Source organism: Cryptomeria japonica, chromosome 3 (genome assembly GCF_030272615.1).
Source record: "Cryptomeria japonica chromosome 3, Sugi_1.0, whole genome shotgun sequence".
In the NCBI taxonomy this organism is placed as follows: Eukaryota; Viridiplantae; Streptophyta; class Pinopsida; order Cupressales; family Cupressaceae; genus Cryptomeria; species Cryptomeria japonica.
The window spans coordinates 346,812,963-346,829,628 of record NC_081407.1 but is presented as its reverse complement, the minus strand read 5'-3'; the positions used below and the strand labels follow the sequence as shown (position 1 = coordinate 346,829,628).

General features: G+C 35.4%; 1 long non-coding RNA gene across 2 annotated transcripts; it reads left to right on the top strand.

Annotated features, from left to right (window-relative positions):
• Positions 1-5,454: 5,454 nt before the first annotated feature.
• LOC131034803 (uncharacterized) lies at positions 5,455-15,152 on the top strand. 2 transcript variants are annotated; one of them, XR_009103843.2, is made up of 3 exons: positions 5,455-5,713; positions 6,074-6,140; positions 14,637-15,152. It is a non-coding gene; the product is annotated as an uncharacterized LOC131034803 (long non-coding RNA). The 2 variants fall into 2 exon arrangements; XR_009103844.2 differs by having other exon boundaries at positions 5,455-5,755.
• Positions 15,153-16,666: the final 1,514 nt, after the last annotated feature.

Below are 16,666 nucleotides of genomic sequence, written 5' to 3'. Positions count from 1 at the left end.
AATTGTAGCCACTCGATGTAAGTGTGTTCTCTCCATTCAAAATATACTTCAAATTGGAAAGAGCCGCATGGATAGCAAGGTTCCCCAATATAGAAACCAGGAGGGCTGAATTGGTAGAATTGAGCAGCAAGTCTTTGGCCAAGGCATTGACTGTTTCAAACATTACTGCGGGATTCAAAAGGACGGGGATATGGCCCCTCAATCCTGATGCCCTCACCCAAGACATGCAACCCAACACCACATTCCACATTAATGATGGGGAAGATGCATCTGTAGTGCAAAACATGCTCAGACTTTTAGGAGTCCATGTGTTCCTAGAAGTGGTTGTGGAAAACATTGCAGCCAACCGTCAAATGGATTCAACTGCAAAAGTGGACATGGAACAGGTAGCCACCAACATTGATGAAGATGCAGTTGACACTTTGGACGAGAGTCTTGGCCTTCCATCCGAGCGAATTGCACCATCTTGGGTGGTGGAAGGGGCGACGAATCTCGGTGTTGAGTTGGAAGGCGAAGACGAACGAGGGACATCTAGCTTGCCTTCACCACCAGAAGGTGTCATTCCGAAAATGTTGCATTACTATGCAGATTGTGGTGACTCTGAAAATGGAAACGTTGTAAGTTTGACGCAAGAAGCAACACAAGATTGTAATGTGGAAAAGGAGAGCCTAATGTCACAAGTAAGTGAGACGCCTCAATCACAACAACATAATACACTTTCATGATTCTGAAAGCTGCGTATTCACATTGTGAACCAGAGAAGTGGTAGGGGGCTTCAACTGGCATCCGTTCGGCACGGGAAGGGAAGTTGATAACTTCTGATGAGTTTTTCGAGGGTGTCAAGTTTGCAGAGATGAGGAGTAGAGAAATAAAGGAGGGGAAACAAAGAAAGAGAGAGCGGATTAAAGCAAACAAGAAGCAAGTTTGTTGGGCAAAGAAACTAATGCATTGTTGAGAAAGGAGAAGGCGATCTTGTTGCAAGAAAAGGAAAGGCTAAAGGAATTAGAGAAGAGGGAAAAGACTGAAAAACTGCAACGAGATAAAGCAAGGAAGGAACATGAGGCTGAAGAAAGGGCAATCTTAGAGCAGGTCCATGAGTTGACAAGAAAGAAGTTGTTGAACAGTGAGTCCAATCCGTCCATGCCTTTTCCCAACCGACACCCTGTTATGCAGGATCTAATTAACACAATGTTGCCCAACTTTCCAACATGCATGAATTATTCACCTACTTCCCCCTCGACTACTTTTCCTGGTACATCGAAATATATTGTAGGGGTGCCACCATATGGTGCCAGCCTCATATATTGCAGCCCAATGCCACTTGAATTGAGTTCCAGTGACTCTATTGATTTTGACGAGAACATGACACTCGTTGCAGCACCGCGGGCATCAAGCTCAGGGTCAATAATTTTTTTGCCTCATTTTTTCAATTGAAGTTTAAAAAGACATTTTGGATAATAGTTATTGTTCAATTTTGATTGATGTAATAGAGACATTGGTATACATATTGATTGGTGACGTACAAGTAATGGGAAAATTGACCGTTTCTGACAATTTGAATACTTTATTACATGTCAATGGTTTCAATTGTTTGAGGGTTATATGGTTTCAATGTTTGAATGACTCAAATGCTTTCAATGGTTACATGTACATTCAATGCATAATTGGTTTGCATAGTTCAAGTGCTCCAATGTTTGAATGTCTCAAATGCTTTCATATGTTACGTTTATATTAAATGCTTGAATGGTTTGCAGAGTCCAATGGTTTCGGGTTGGAAAGGGAAGTTTGATATGTTAGTACAACTCACATGTAATGGGATGATTGAGAAAAGGTGTGAACAACTACATGCTATAGTTTTTGTCTATTGACTGATATTTATGGCAATAGTTTTGATGTATCAATTTAGCACAATTGAGTTGTGTGCCCAACTCAAAACCTTGCCAATCCACCAAGCTCAAAAACCTTGCCATTGGTGTGAGGTGTTGAAATTGTGCCATTTTGTATCATCGATCGAGTTCGCTGCGTGACATTTTTCTACACGGCCACCCAATCCACCAAGCTCTCCCTCCATACTTCCTCCAACCACTTTGAAAATTTCCTTGCAGTGCCATTAACTACGCCTCACCTCACCTTCCATGCGTGCAGGTACTCCAACGACGACACACAACTGTTTGAAAATCTTAATACTTTTCAATTGTGACGCACCAATCCACCAAGCTCTCTCTCCATATGTCCTCCGACCACTTGGGAAATTGAAGAGCACAAAGGTTTTCAAACAGTGGCATGTCCTCATTGTTTGGGAGTAAGAGAAGTGCAAAACAAGATAAAGGTGTTTTTTTGTGAATGCAACACATAGAGGATCAAAGTTGTTTGAACTTAATTGTTCAATCCACCTAAGAACTATTTCAAATTGAGTAAGGTCCTTGGGTTCTTGTACAAGTGTTCTGCAAGGTTGGAGGCTTCTTGTTCCAATTGTTGACATATTAGCCCAATCATCACAGTACATGTGAATGGAGATCTACAGAGTACTTGGGCAGAGTTCAAAGTTGGTCTCTCAGTCCACGTGGCATGACATGTTGTCCCCAAAGTTAAAGTGCGCACGTAGTGGATCATCACAACAATGTATATATACATGTTCAAGCACATATGTATATACATGTACATGCACCTTCGTATATATATGTACATGCACATATGTATATACAAGTACATACATACATAAATGTACATGTCTATAGAGTGAATGTCTTGAAATTTGAGTTGTAAGTCATGTAGATTCATACATGTACATACACATGTGTACATACATAGACATGTGCATACACATGTAAATACAAAGACATGTGCATGAACATGTGTAAATGTATACACATGTGTATATACATTTGCACATACATGCCACTATATATACATTTGCATGTGTATAATACACATGTGCATACACATTTGCACATACATGCCACTGTTCACGTCTAAGGGTTTGAGGGTTTCTAATATACTATGTATGCAACCATGACAACTATTACTGAGTTCATTAAAAGAACAATAAAAGTATCTTGACAACTAACTTGCAATCAACCAGATAAACTTCATTTAATTAGATTCATACACATGTAGATTCATACACGTGTACATACATAGACATGTGCATACACATGTGTAAATACATAGACATGTGTATACACATACACATGTGCATACACATTCGCACATACATGCCACTGTTCATGTCTAAGGGTTTGAGGGTTTCTAATTTACTGTTTGTGCATTATTTGAAAGAAACATTGAAACTGCTGAAACTTGACAAGTATTGAAACTATTGAAACATGACAACATTGAAACTGCTGAAACTTGACAAATATTGAAACTATTGAAACATGACAACATTGAAACTATTGAAACATTGTGAACTATTGAAACATGACAACCATTAATGAGTTCATTGAAAGAACAATAAAAGTATATTGACAACTAACTCGCAATCAACCAAATAAACTTCATTTAATTAGATTCATACACATGTGTACATACATAGACATGTGCATACACATGAGTATATACATACACATTTGCACATACATGCCATTGTTCATGTCTAAGGGTTTCTAATTTACTGTTTATGCATTATTTGAAAGAAACATTGAAACTACTGAAACTTGACAAGTATTGAAACTATTGAAACTATTGAAACATGACAACATTGAAACTATTGAAACATCGTGAACTATTGAAACATGACAAGCATTGAAACTATTAAAACTTGACAACATACAACATTGAAACTATTGAAACATGACAAATATTGAAACATGACAATATTGAAACGTGACAACCGTTAAGTTGCAATCAACCAAATAATCTTCATTTTATTGAGTGTAAACCCTCAGACATGTAACCATTGAAGCATTGAATGTACATTTAAGCATTGAAGCAATGTATTGAAATTAGCTAAAAGTCGAGACAATGAAACCATTCAAGTAATGAAACCCTTTGAACCAGTGACAAACATGTAACCATTTAAGCGTTGAAGCAATGTACATTTAAGCATTGAAGCAATGTATTGAAGTGAAAGCATTCAAACCCTCAAACCCACAAACCCACATACTCACAAAGACTCAAACATTCAAATATTCAAATATACACTTGAACCATTGAAACCGACAAATCCATAAATCCTAAAAAATTCCAACATTCGACAAATTGAAACCCTTGGAAACCGAAGGCATTGAACTCTCCAAAGCATTTGAGCATTGAAACCATGTAACAAATATATCAATTTAAATCCTCAAACCCTCAAATCCTCGAACAAAATTCCAGCATATATCAATTCAAATCCTCGAACCCTCAAACCCTCAAACCCTCAAACAAAATTCAATTGTACATCGATTAGAAGCCATCAATAGAAACAAAGATGCAAGAAATGTAAACCCATCTTCTCGTAGTAGTGAGCAAAAAAAGAACATCGAACCTTGAACAGAGGATTATGATTCCCTTTTGGCATGTAATTGTGTTCAAGAACACATTGTGTTGTGCTTAGAAACACAAAGACTTGTAGAAAGACAGAGAATGAAAAAAAAAAAACCGAAATATCAAAGAGCCTTCAAACAAAAAACCGGAATCGACATACCTTAGTGAGGACATTTCCTCACCTGGGTCGAAGAGTAAGTCGTCGTTGGTCTGCCACAACCACCACAACGCGTCCTCGTCACAACTGAACCCTGCAAAAACCAAATGAAACGTCAAACAGTGGAACAAGGGCAAAAAAGTCGACCACATCCTAGAATTCGAAGGACAAAAACAAATCACATACTCGACCGAAGGTGCACACGCTCTGGGTCCTTGCTAATTTGGTTGCATGCCATGACGAACAGGAGGTGAGCTAATTGAAACCCTTAAGTGTAGAAAGCACATAAAATGGACGACCTTTCGCATGAGTGAAATGCAAGGAGACAAATGCCATGAATGCATCTATGCTCGGAAAACGTGATGGAGCAGCTGGACGTAGGGCGAGTGGACACAAAGTTAATGCGACAGGTTGGAAAGTTTGAAAGTAGCAGTGTCATTTTTGGAGGGAGAGCTCAGTGAAATGGATTGTCGTCTAAACATTCGCCATGCGTCAACTGCGTTTGAGACTATTGGATATTGTCGACATGTAACGGGGTGGCTTCGCCAACATTCCGATCGGAGGTATAAAATAACAATTTTTCGACACTTCAAACCAATGCACGACAGACACGTGACAAATGAAAGGCATGGATATCCACCTCACGATTTCGGATTGCCAACTCACCGACTAAACTGATCGAGAGTCAAACTTGATCTCAAGATCCACGTGATGTGGCATTCACATGGACCCCGAAATTAGGGTGCGCATGTACCGGCTACTCTCCCCTACCGTTACTAATCTATATAATTTGGAACCTCACAAGTACTATCATTCCTTGGCTTCGGAGCCCCCATACTTCAATCACAACAGCGCGGGATGGGTTTGCGAATCCCGATGTGGCTTATAATATAATAATGAATTGTACAAAGAGCGTGACAGCTAGAGTTTTCACCGTTAATGAATTGTACACTCGGCGTTCTGTTTTTTTGCATGCGAGTTCAAGTAGCCCGTGTCCATACTTTCTGTACCCATTTACATTTCATTTTCCTCGTTCATTTTTTTGGCTGGTCACGATAAGGAGAACGAGTTCTGCAGCAAAAACGAAATGTGAGGGATACATTTGTTTGTCATCTTTCGCTCTGTTTCACTGTGCGTCATTTTAATGCAAACCCTTTCTTTATAACACAGTAGCTGTTAACCCTCAATTGCTTTTAAGTAAACATCACTTTCCATGCTATATTCAAACAGGTTCACTCTTTTGGGATTTTAATTTTAAACTATAATGTATGTGCCAGAGACATTTCTTTGGGTCTTACCTGTGTTTATTTTCTGTTTCATTTGTGATAATTTTTTCCCCCAATTTACAAATGTTAAATTTGCGTATAATTTTAATTTCGAATTTAGTTTCTTTTTCCCTCAATATAGAAAGTGCCACAATTACAAACATTTTTTTTTGGGTGTTGTTAGTTTTATGGTCCTGCTAAGAACAGCAATTCTGAAAGAGCAGGGATGGCACAGCGCACCTGAGAGGCAGGTAAGGATTTTTATGAATCCTTACTTAGACTATGAAGTTTGACAGTATCTAAACAAATTCATCTACTTTGCCATTTATTATTCACATCATACATTTATCATTTTATTTTCTCAATAAATTTCATGACTTTTTAATCTTGATTGAATTCTATTTATGCACTTGATCTCTGAATAAGTTAAAAGCGCATTAATGGCTAATTAAACTATATTTCGTTTAACCAGTGGACATTAATATCTAAAGTTTAGGCAAATATAAATTAAAATTGCTTAAAAAATTCAGGCAGCCCTCGCCTTCCAATGTCCTGGCTGCTTGCCCATTCACAAGTCACCTCCCTTACATATACAGAAGGAAATGAACGTGAAGTATATCTCTATGGGCTATTATTCAAGTTTTCAAATGATTAGCTACATATAAAATGTCCAAAAATTAGATTTATTAATTTATAAAATTTTCAAATACTACTACTGAATGTTTACATTTGACAGAAAATTAATGGAGTTATAGTGAATCCTGTTTTTTAAAATTTTTTGCCCTGGCTTGGACTGTAAGTAACAATATTTCAATCATTTACTGTTCATTGGATGAAAATATTATTGCACTACGGGGGAATAAATTCTCTTATATGTAATTATGTATGTATGTGAGTGTATATGAGCTGCATATATAAATGAGTGTATGTTTTTGTATATTTGTGAGTGTGTGTGTGTGTGTGTTTATATATATATATATATAAATGAGTGTATATGTGTGTGTATATGAGTTGCATATATAAATGATTGTATGTTTTTGTATATTAATGAGTTATATAGATAAATGATTGTGTATAGATTTTTTATATTTTTGACTTTATAAGTATGTATATGATGATATCTACGTGTAATATGTAGATGTATATAATTGTAACAGTGTGTGTATATATGTATGTGTATATGATTATGTGTGTATAAATTGTAAGGGAATGCAATCTCGTTTACATAAATCCAGGCTAATTAAATAAGTGCAAACAATAATACACAACTAGCCTAAATTAAATGAGGAGATATGGGAACAAATTTTGGACATGAGCCAAGCCCATGGCATTCCCAATTTTAGTTTTTGCTCACTGTAAAGAGTCGGAACATTGTGGCGAATATGTCGACTTTTATGTTGGGGCCATAGAAAAAGCTGGCACGTTGACCCAACTCTTTATTCTATGTCGAACTTTAGTTTTGGCCCATCTTGATGGAATGCATGATTGATTGTACTCGTGAAGTTTGCACATCCATGCCATTCTCAATTTCCCATTTAGTTTTTGCTCACTGTAAAGAGCCTGCACATTGTGATCAACGTGTTGACTTTACATTAGGGCCATGAAAAAAGCTGGCACATTGGTTCAACTCTTTAAGCTCTATGTCAAAATATAGTTTTGGTCCATCTTGATGGATTGTCTGAATACAATTACATATTGACTAGTGTCACTCTCTTGATTTAATCTAGGTTAATTGTATACTTATTGCTTGCATCCTCCCTGCCTGTGCCAATTTGGGAGCTTTGGAACAGGGATGAACATCCATCAAAGCATGTGTGTGTGTAAAGCCAAATTCTACAACCTTTATCAGAATCTTCCCCACTTGTGCCAACATGGGAGCTTTGAAACAGTGTATGGACATCCATCAAATTATGTATGTGTGTGTATTCGCCCTTTGACAGGATCCTCCCTGCCTAGCTAATATGGGGCTTTGGAGAAGGTTGTGGACATCCATTGAAGTGTACACACACACACACGTATATGCACACGTGTGGGTATATTTAGCAAAATATGCTATATTTTGCAGCAGATTTCACCCGGAAAGGTATCTCACACCGAGAAAACAACTTTCAGGAAGCTGAAACATTCCTAAACTCATGCCTGAAAATAAATTTTAACTCGCATCCAATATTTTCATTTAAGAGGCTGCAAAAATCTTTTCTTGAGCTCAAAAATCTAGTAGCTCTAAAACCCCAATAATTTTAGATCTACTATTGGTTTATTGTGAATAGAATCTTGAGGTAAGTCACTTGCCATGGTTTCAACGAGTTTTTTATGGGGAATCTATGCTCAGTCAGATCATTTTTAGTTTTGTTTTAATTCATTCTAAAACAATTCTATTGTTATTTGTTAAATGAAGGCATTGGTTCCGTGGTTTTATCTATGGCTGTTTTTGTATATGATATTATTGTAACATCTAGTGTTAGATCCCTATTTGTTTCTTCATGTGAAGATATTTTGAATTGTGAAATGCATGTTCAGATTATTTGGTGGTTTTAAATTTTTGTTTTCCCTGTTCTTGAGGTTATTTTTGTGACAATTTTTGCAGAAAATTATTTAGATGGTATTGAATGCATACCAGCTACTGCTGATGCTGTAAATGCAACGGCTGCCAGAGCTGTCTTCACATATAGTGAATAGTAGAGGGCAGAGTATCTTCATTTGTTAAACTTATTACATTCTTAGGCATGTGATCTGTTTGACAGAATGCCTCAAAGAAATGTGTGGTCTCATGGCATGGCATACACACACACACACATATGTATGTATGTATATATATATATGTATGTATGTATATATATATGTGTGTGTGTGTGTATATGTGTGTGTGTATGTGTGTGTATGTATGTATGTATCTATATACCTGTATATATATATACACACACGTATATGCTGTATACATATATACATATCTATATGTATATGTATATATATATAAATATAAAATTTAAAATTTGAAATCTAATTCACACGGAGTTAAATCATGCGGCGGGTGACAAATAGTAGGTAAGACTTTCCGACTAAGGAAGATTATTTTAATATTATTTTAGTAGATGCCGAAAAGGTAAAATGAGTTCGTGGGACCCGTGAATGGATATATTTTGGGATAATACAATAATATAATTAATTGTATTCTATCTTTAATGATCGTGCTGCCAGGCTGGAAAGCTTATCCGCAAGAAGGATTTCTGTGTACCGTATTGCACAAAGACAAACTAGAGGAATTATTTCCCCTTCCTACGTACAGCTTTTTAGATTGTTTAAATTAAATTAAATGAAAAAATAAATACAAGTATTTATATTAAAAAAATAAATCTAATTATTATGTGTATTATTAGTCCCGCCTATCTATAGGCGTTATTAATATATTTTTCTTTCTATTTTTTACATTTTTTTAATTGGCTGATGTATTTTTTTCTGGGTTTTTATTTTTTCTTTAAAATAGAAATAGATGACCAATCAAATTTGAGTAGGTAAAAATTTCGATGATTCTCTAATGTTAAAAAATTTAAAATTTGAAATCTAATTAAGTCGCTCTGCGATCCCACCATCATGTTGCCTGCCCCTGTTGCCCAACTCCTCTTCCTTTGCCTCGGTGCTGAGAATTAAGACCCCCATCTTCTTCCATGATGCTTTGTATTTTTCTACATTGGCCAACAAAATGTTTTTTTTTACTTCCACTGTCAAAACTCTGTATGCAATTAAATCGTCACCAGATCAACATAATCTTTAAATTGTATACTTCATCCTCAACCTGCTACACGTAACATTCCTCCTGCTATTTCCAAAGCCCTGTAATATCAAAAAATTCGGCAGAAATTGGGGGCATACAATTTAGACCTGGTCAACAATCATTTAGACGGTGAAATTCAGGAGAACTTTGGAAATTGGGTGGAGCTATTGCAATTGAACGTTTCAAACCACATTACTAGAGATAAATATTTCACCATATGAAAATTTTCATTATTTTTAAACAAAATAAAAATTTAGACGTTTTTATTGGTCATTGTAGGATATTTTAGACATTTTGTTTTTTAATTTGTTATATTCTTAGTTTTATTTATATGATATCATAGTTTTATTAAGCTTATGTCTATGAAAAATTTAATTATTATATTAAACAAAAAAAGATTATAAATTATTATTTTTTAATAATATTTGATATTATGTATGATATCATAATAAAAAATTACATAAAGAAATTTTTACTTTTTTAAAATCTTTGTAATGTCTTTTTTTCCTTTTTTGTATTTTTAGCTTTTTTATTATGATTTTATTTGTATTTTTTAATGTAAAAGTTAAAATGTAAATTGTATCAATTTTAATATAGTTTAATTTATTTTGAACTTTTTACTTGAATTATATAGTATTAATTTTTTAAATTTAATTTATTTAAGAATTTAATTGTATTTATGTTCAATTTATATAATATTTTTTTTGTTAATATTGAATTTATTTTTCAATTAATGTTATTATTGTTTCTAATATCAATATTTAATATTCTTGTATAATATTATAAAATAAAATAACATCCTCCCCCATGTTTTACACAAACATCTGCATTTGTACAAATCAATTTTGCCTATTTTTGGCACTAGGCAGGGACTCATGCTGCCTCACAGCTCTTGTTATTATTATTATTATTATTATTAGCTGGTATCCATTCAATACCATCTTAATAATTCTGTTGAAAAATTGTCACAAAAATATCCTCAAGCTGGTATCTTCACATCCCCACCAACGGAAATTGATTTGAAGTTGCAACCGCTGATAGACAGTGACATACCCGTTGCAGCTGGTTTACTCTAGCAGCAAGCCATAAGTGGGAGAAGCTGCATTCCACGCAGCCCTTTATTCATTAAAATCTTTCTAGATGATGATGATGATGATGATGATGTATATATATATATATGCTTTCTGTATGTATGTATACCATGTGTATATTTGTGTATGAATATATATTTGCATTCATGCATGCATGCATACATATATGTGTATGTATGCACATATATATAGCATGTGTGTGTATGTATATATGCATGCATGCATGTGTGTGTGTTCATATTCAAACAAATTCAATTGACAGGTGTAAAGCCAAATTCCATCAAACCATAAAGGAAGTTCTTAAGACGTTGTAGTTGCAATTGCTCTGGTAGACAGGCTTGCAAAATGGAAGCATTGACAAGGCATGTGAACTGTTTGATAGAATGTCTGAAAGAAATGTGATCATGGCATGCCATGATTGCAGGATATGCACTGAATAGATTTGTTGGATATGCCTTGTGGACGTTAAAATAATTTCTTTCTTTCTTTCTTTCTTTCTTTATGTAATGTGGAATCATAGACAAGGCATGTGAACGGTTTTGTAGAATGCCTCAAAGAAACGTGGTCTCATGGCAAGCCATGATTGCAGGATATGCACAAAATAGATTTGTTGAAAATACACACAGATATACACACACACAGACATGCATGCACATATGCATGAGCATATTTATATTTGAGAAAATGCAGTTGGTAGGTCTAAAGAATTCACAACCCTTACCAGCATCCTCCCTGCCTGTGCCAAAATGGGAGCTTTGGAACAGGGAGTGGACATCTGTCAAAGCATTAATCATAGAGGAATTTTGTTGGATGTTGTACTTATGATTGCCCTGGTAGACATGCATGCAAAACGTGGAAGCATACACAAGGCATTTGAACTTTTTGACTGAATGCCTCAGAAATGTGGTCTCATGGCACATCATGATCGCATGATATTCAGAAAATAGATTTGAAAAGAAGGCTCTAGACACTTTTAAAGGCAAATTCCACAACCTTTACCAGCATCTTGCCTGTCTGTGTTGAAAGAGGCTAAAGGCCATACAAAAGGAAGATCATAACCTCTTTAAGATGTCAACATTAAAATAGAAAGTATATCCACATTATACCACTATATGTTTTGGTTTACACCCAGCCAATTATGTTGTGTGAAAAAAGTTAGTACAAAGCCATACAGTATATTATATTTTAATCATTGAATAAAAAAAACCTTTTAATCTCATCAACTTAAAGACGATATTATCAGCATCTGTTTTGCTTAACAAAAATAGCTAATAGTTACACCCATTTGACAGTCTTTATCATTATCCATGCCGCTGCTTCTGTGGATGCACAATGGTGTACATGGTCACATGGTATATATACACAAACCCTTGCATAGCTGATGCACGATAGTGTACATGTTCATGTATGTGTAGAAGTATGTTGGTGTGGTTGTGGGTATATGTGCATGTGTAGCCTACCCACGCCACACATGAATGCATGCAGATACAAACACAGATACAAACACATGCATAGATATTCATTCCAAGTATAGTTGTGTATAGGTACTGTAATGTCCCCTAATGGGACCCTCTTATATTCTGACCTTGAATCACAATTGTAGTGTATAGTGATTACAATAGAGGGATACTGTTGTCAACTAAGCTTGGTGTGGGCCCTGCACAACAGAATAGTCAACATTTCCATTATGCCTTGATAGACTATATATTCAGCATTCTTATATATTGCATAGTTATATGAAGGATTCAACAACCCTTTCTCTCCCTACACCAGTACACCAGTTCCCATTATGGAGCTCAAGGAGAATTACCCAAGGTGCCTCGAGTCTATCCCTCTCCAACAAGCCCAAGAGCACCAAGGACCTCATCAACTTGGCCTCCTGGCCCACACTCGGGGTTGGTGTACCTGCTGGAGCCTAGTGCTCTTGCTTCCTTGTATTCTCCCTCCATAATTGGATGGTGAGATTGAAAGGTATTACAGACTCCATCATATAATTTACTTAATCGTCATATGAACAGTTAGTGATAAAAATGCATTATTAAACTGTCATACATATTGTAGTCTATATTAATATTACTCTTAAATTCTGCATAAGAACATTATCAGGCTTCATATATTAAGCATACATATTCAGCTCATCCCCACGCATACCACCAAAAACAAAGATGTTACTGCCTGTAACTTAATAACAGTTATGATCTGATCTGATCCATGGTAATGTCACCTGATGCTTTTGATTCCTTTCCTTTATATCTCTCAATGTGAGGGAGAGGTCACACCTTTTCATCATGTATGCCCTTTGGCAAGAGACATGCCCTTTCCACCATTAGCACCCTTTGAAAGAGTGGAACTCGTCATTATATCTGCCCTTTGAAAGGGACACAACCTTTCATGATCAGATCTGCACTTATTTAAATCAGATCTGCACTTCTGATTCCACAATTATCCCCTTCTCAGATGAGGTTCTCTTCTCCCTTTTATATCCCATGTTTGAAGGAGTCACAACTTTTCCTTCCATGTCTTTTGACCATTTATTAACTTAATTAAATTTTAATTATATTATTTAATATTTTAATTTAACTTTAATTTTTTTTCTTTTGTATTTTAATATTATCATCATCATTATTATTTATTATTAAATTCTATTTCAAAGTGGGGACAATACAGATACATGGGCTAAATTTAATGGCCGTTGTATTTATGCATTTTTGTTCATTATATGAAGGGGGAATTTTGGGAAGACTGAAATATTATAGACTATCTCAGAATTGTATTCATATATATGTGTGTGTGTGTGTGTGCCCTTGGTATTTCTTAGATTTTGAAAGGCGATTTTGAATGGATAAATGTCACTAAAGGATAAATCACAAGAGTTGTATAAATTATACCTGAAAGTTGCAATAATAAATCTTCGTGTTATGCCACTTTGTCCATATGTTCTTAATGCATTGTTGCAGCACTTGAATTGACCTATTTGGTGTGTGAACTGACTCCTACCTGGCATCCATCTGCCATTTAGTACTTCTGAATCGTTCTGATCATCACAACCTTCACAAAAATATTATTATAGGCACTATAAGTTTATCTATTCAAATTTTAACGACATATGCATGAATATATATTTTTCTAAATTTTCTCCTTACCTAAGCATTTCACCGTGGAGTGCACTCATATTGATCATCTTATAAGTCCCTGAGATACTAAATAAACCTATATCCTTCTAATTCGTAATATGACCCACAGTCCACCTGTAATCACTAATCACCATTGCAACATGCTTTGACATAGCACACAAGCCCTTTGCCCTCTATGACATAACTGATAATTGTATTTGAATGTCTAAAGTGAATGCATATTTGCGTATGTGCAAAAAAGAGAAAAATTGTCCACTTATGTCATGTAGCTGTTGTATTTAGATCATATATATTGATTACATCATGTGCACAGGCTATCAGTGGGTTTTTTTCAGTTCAGGTTATGCTGCACTTTACAATATGTTGGTCTCCACCAAGTGTTTTAATGATTTTTATATGTGATTAGTTTTTCCTTGTAGCTTATATCGTGTGGATTAGATTTGAATTTCCTTTTTAGTTTCCTATCACATCATGCTACATGATACAAGGTAGGCATGGCTCTGCTAACTTTCTAAGATCTATTGAGATTCATGTTCTTGGATAATTGTTAAGCATTCTCAATTCTATTGAAATTTCCATACAAAATAAATGTCTGTTGTTCTATGTCCTCTTTTTTCTGAAGAGTTAGTTTCTCGCAAGAAGTAACTGCTGAGTGCTTTATTTGAATTCTGCATTGAATGGTTTTTCTGGGAGGAAGCTTTTGTTTGGACACTGTCAAAGTGAGCCTAACACCTTTATCATATCTTGCAGGTTACTTAACCAATTTACTTAATGAAGAAACTCGATCTAGCTGATGTAATGAATTGCTCATATTCTGGGTTGAGCCTTACTCTATTGTATTTTACAGGTTTTTTTTACCTTCCGAAGAATTTTGTGCCAGATGCCCTTATCTTTTAAAGGAAATTGGTCCAGCTGTTGCATTGGATTGTATACATCTTGGTTTTTTGTCACATTAAATATTGTACTATAGAATATGTATGCTTGTGGTACTCTGAACCATTGGATTGAATGACCCTGCTTTTACTAGAACTTTGACGTGGACACCTTTAAAGTGAAATGCAAGGCCTGATCTTTGTGTTAGTTTTAGATTTAAGCTCTCTGTGACCGGTTTGGGGTATGTGTGTACTCTCTTTTCCCCCGAGCCGAGCAGAGGATTAGATGGATTGATATACCATCCAAGTTAACTGGATGAGTGTTAATGGTCTTGTAGACTCGACAGGTTTGTAATAAAAATTAATGTCGAAAAGCCTTGCAGATTCTGAAGTATCACATGGCATAAATTAGTTTTCTTTTTTGCATTTGCAAAATGGCATGTCTATTAATTCTTGCATTTCTTGCAGGTTATTTTAAAGCACGATCTTTATAAGTTGCTTTGAATATAGTTTTAAAGGACACCCAATAATGCATGTTAGGTTAATTCTGCTTGCTTATGTATAACTTAATATTTCATTTTTTTGTTTGTACCGTTATCTTTCATTCTGGGAGTCGATTGTTTTTGGTAATCTTTTGAAATTCAAATTAGGTATATTTGTCCATTCAATTTCTTCAATTTTTTTATTTCTCCCATCATCTGCTCGAGTTTCACGACGTTTACAGAAGAAAATCTGTAAGTTGCAGTTGATTATATTCTTGATTATATTCTTAAGGCTTTATTTTGAGGCTATGGATTTTGTCATTATGTAAACAAAATTCCAATTACTTAATTTCCTTCTAGAAGGAATTAATCTCCCCTACAACAATAACGATAAAAAAGAGTGTCTAATCCCCTTGATTAGGTAGAGGCTGAAAATCTTAAGGACTTGCCTTGAAGCCTCATGAAAGATTGATGTTGCTAGGTAGGAGTTCCCACAAACTGGATCATGGACGCTAACTTGAATGCTTGATCTCTCCTTCACTCCATTGAAGATGATCAATTACTTGCTCAATTGGAGTGTAATTGGAATTGAATTACTTATGAGGAAATTTTAAAATGAGGGGGTAAGACTTACTTTTATGATCAACCTCCCAAAACATGTTGGAATTTTGAAAAAGGTCAACATTGGGGAGCAATTTCTTGCTCAAGTTTTTCTCGATCGTTGAGGGTTCAAATTTGGGCCCCTTTTGATTGGACCATTATGCTAGGCATCATAGTGAAGGGGCACTAGGGTGCTAGGCATCTTAGTCCAAATAGCCTAGGCTGAAAATATTGTCAAGGAGACTAGAAAGATGTTGAGATTCTACATTTGGCATTGGGTTGAGCAAAATCAGTCGAGTTATGGGGCATGAAGGGAGAAACACCAAAGTGAGACCTAAATGGGTGTGACACTATATTTAGCACCCACTTTAGCAAGATATTGAAAGAATTTCACCAAGATATTGAATCGACAAAGTACATTATAGCATCAAAAGAATTTCACCAAGATATTGAATCGACAAGACAATACTAAGCCCCCATGGATCTCATTGGTCTAAAATATCAAGATATAAAGAGCACCATGATCAACATAGGTTACACATTCATGGAGAATGCAAGAATAAAGAATAGATATGGTATCTAGGTCTAGTAAGGGTTGCTTACTATGAGCCATATAAGAGAAGAGACATGACTTTTGGATCTCATGTTAGAGAAAGGAGAGTCATGATTCTAGAAGGTGTGTTATGCTAGTTAGTTTACTCTTGCAAGAGATTTCAAAGAAAAACTTTGATTTACTAGATAATTTGACAAAAAGTGATCACAAAATGGGGGATTGAGCATGCACCGAGGCTATCATAGTGTGTGATCAAAGTGTACAAACCAAACT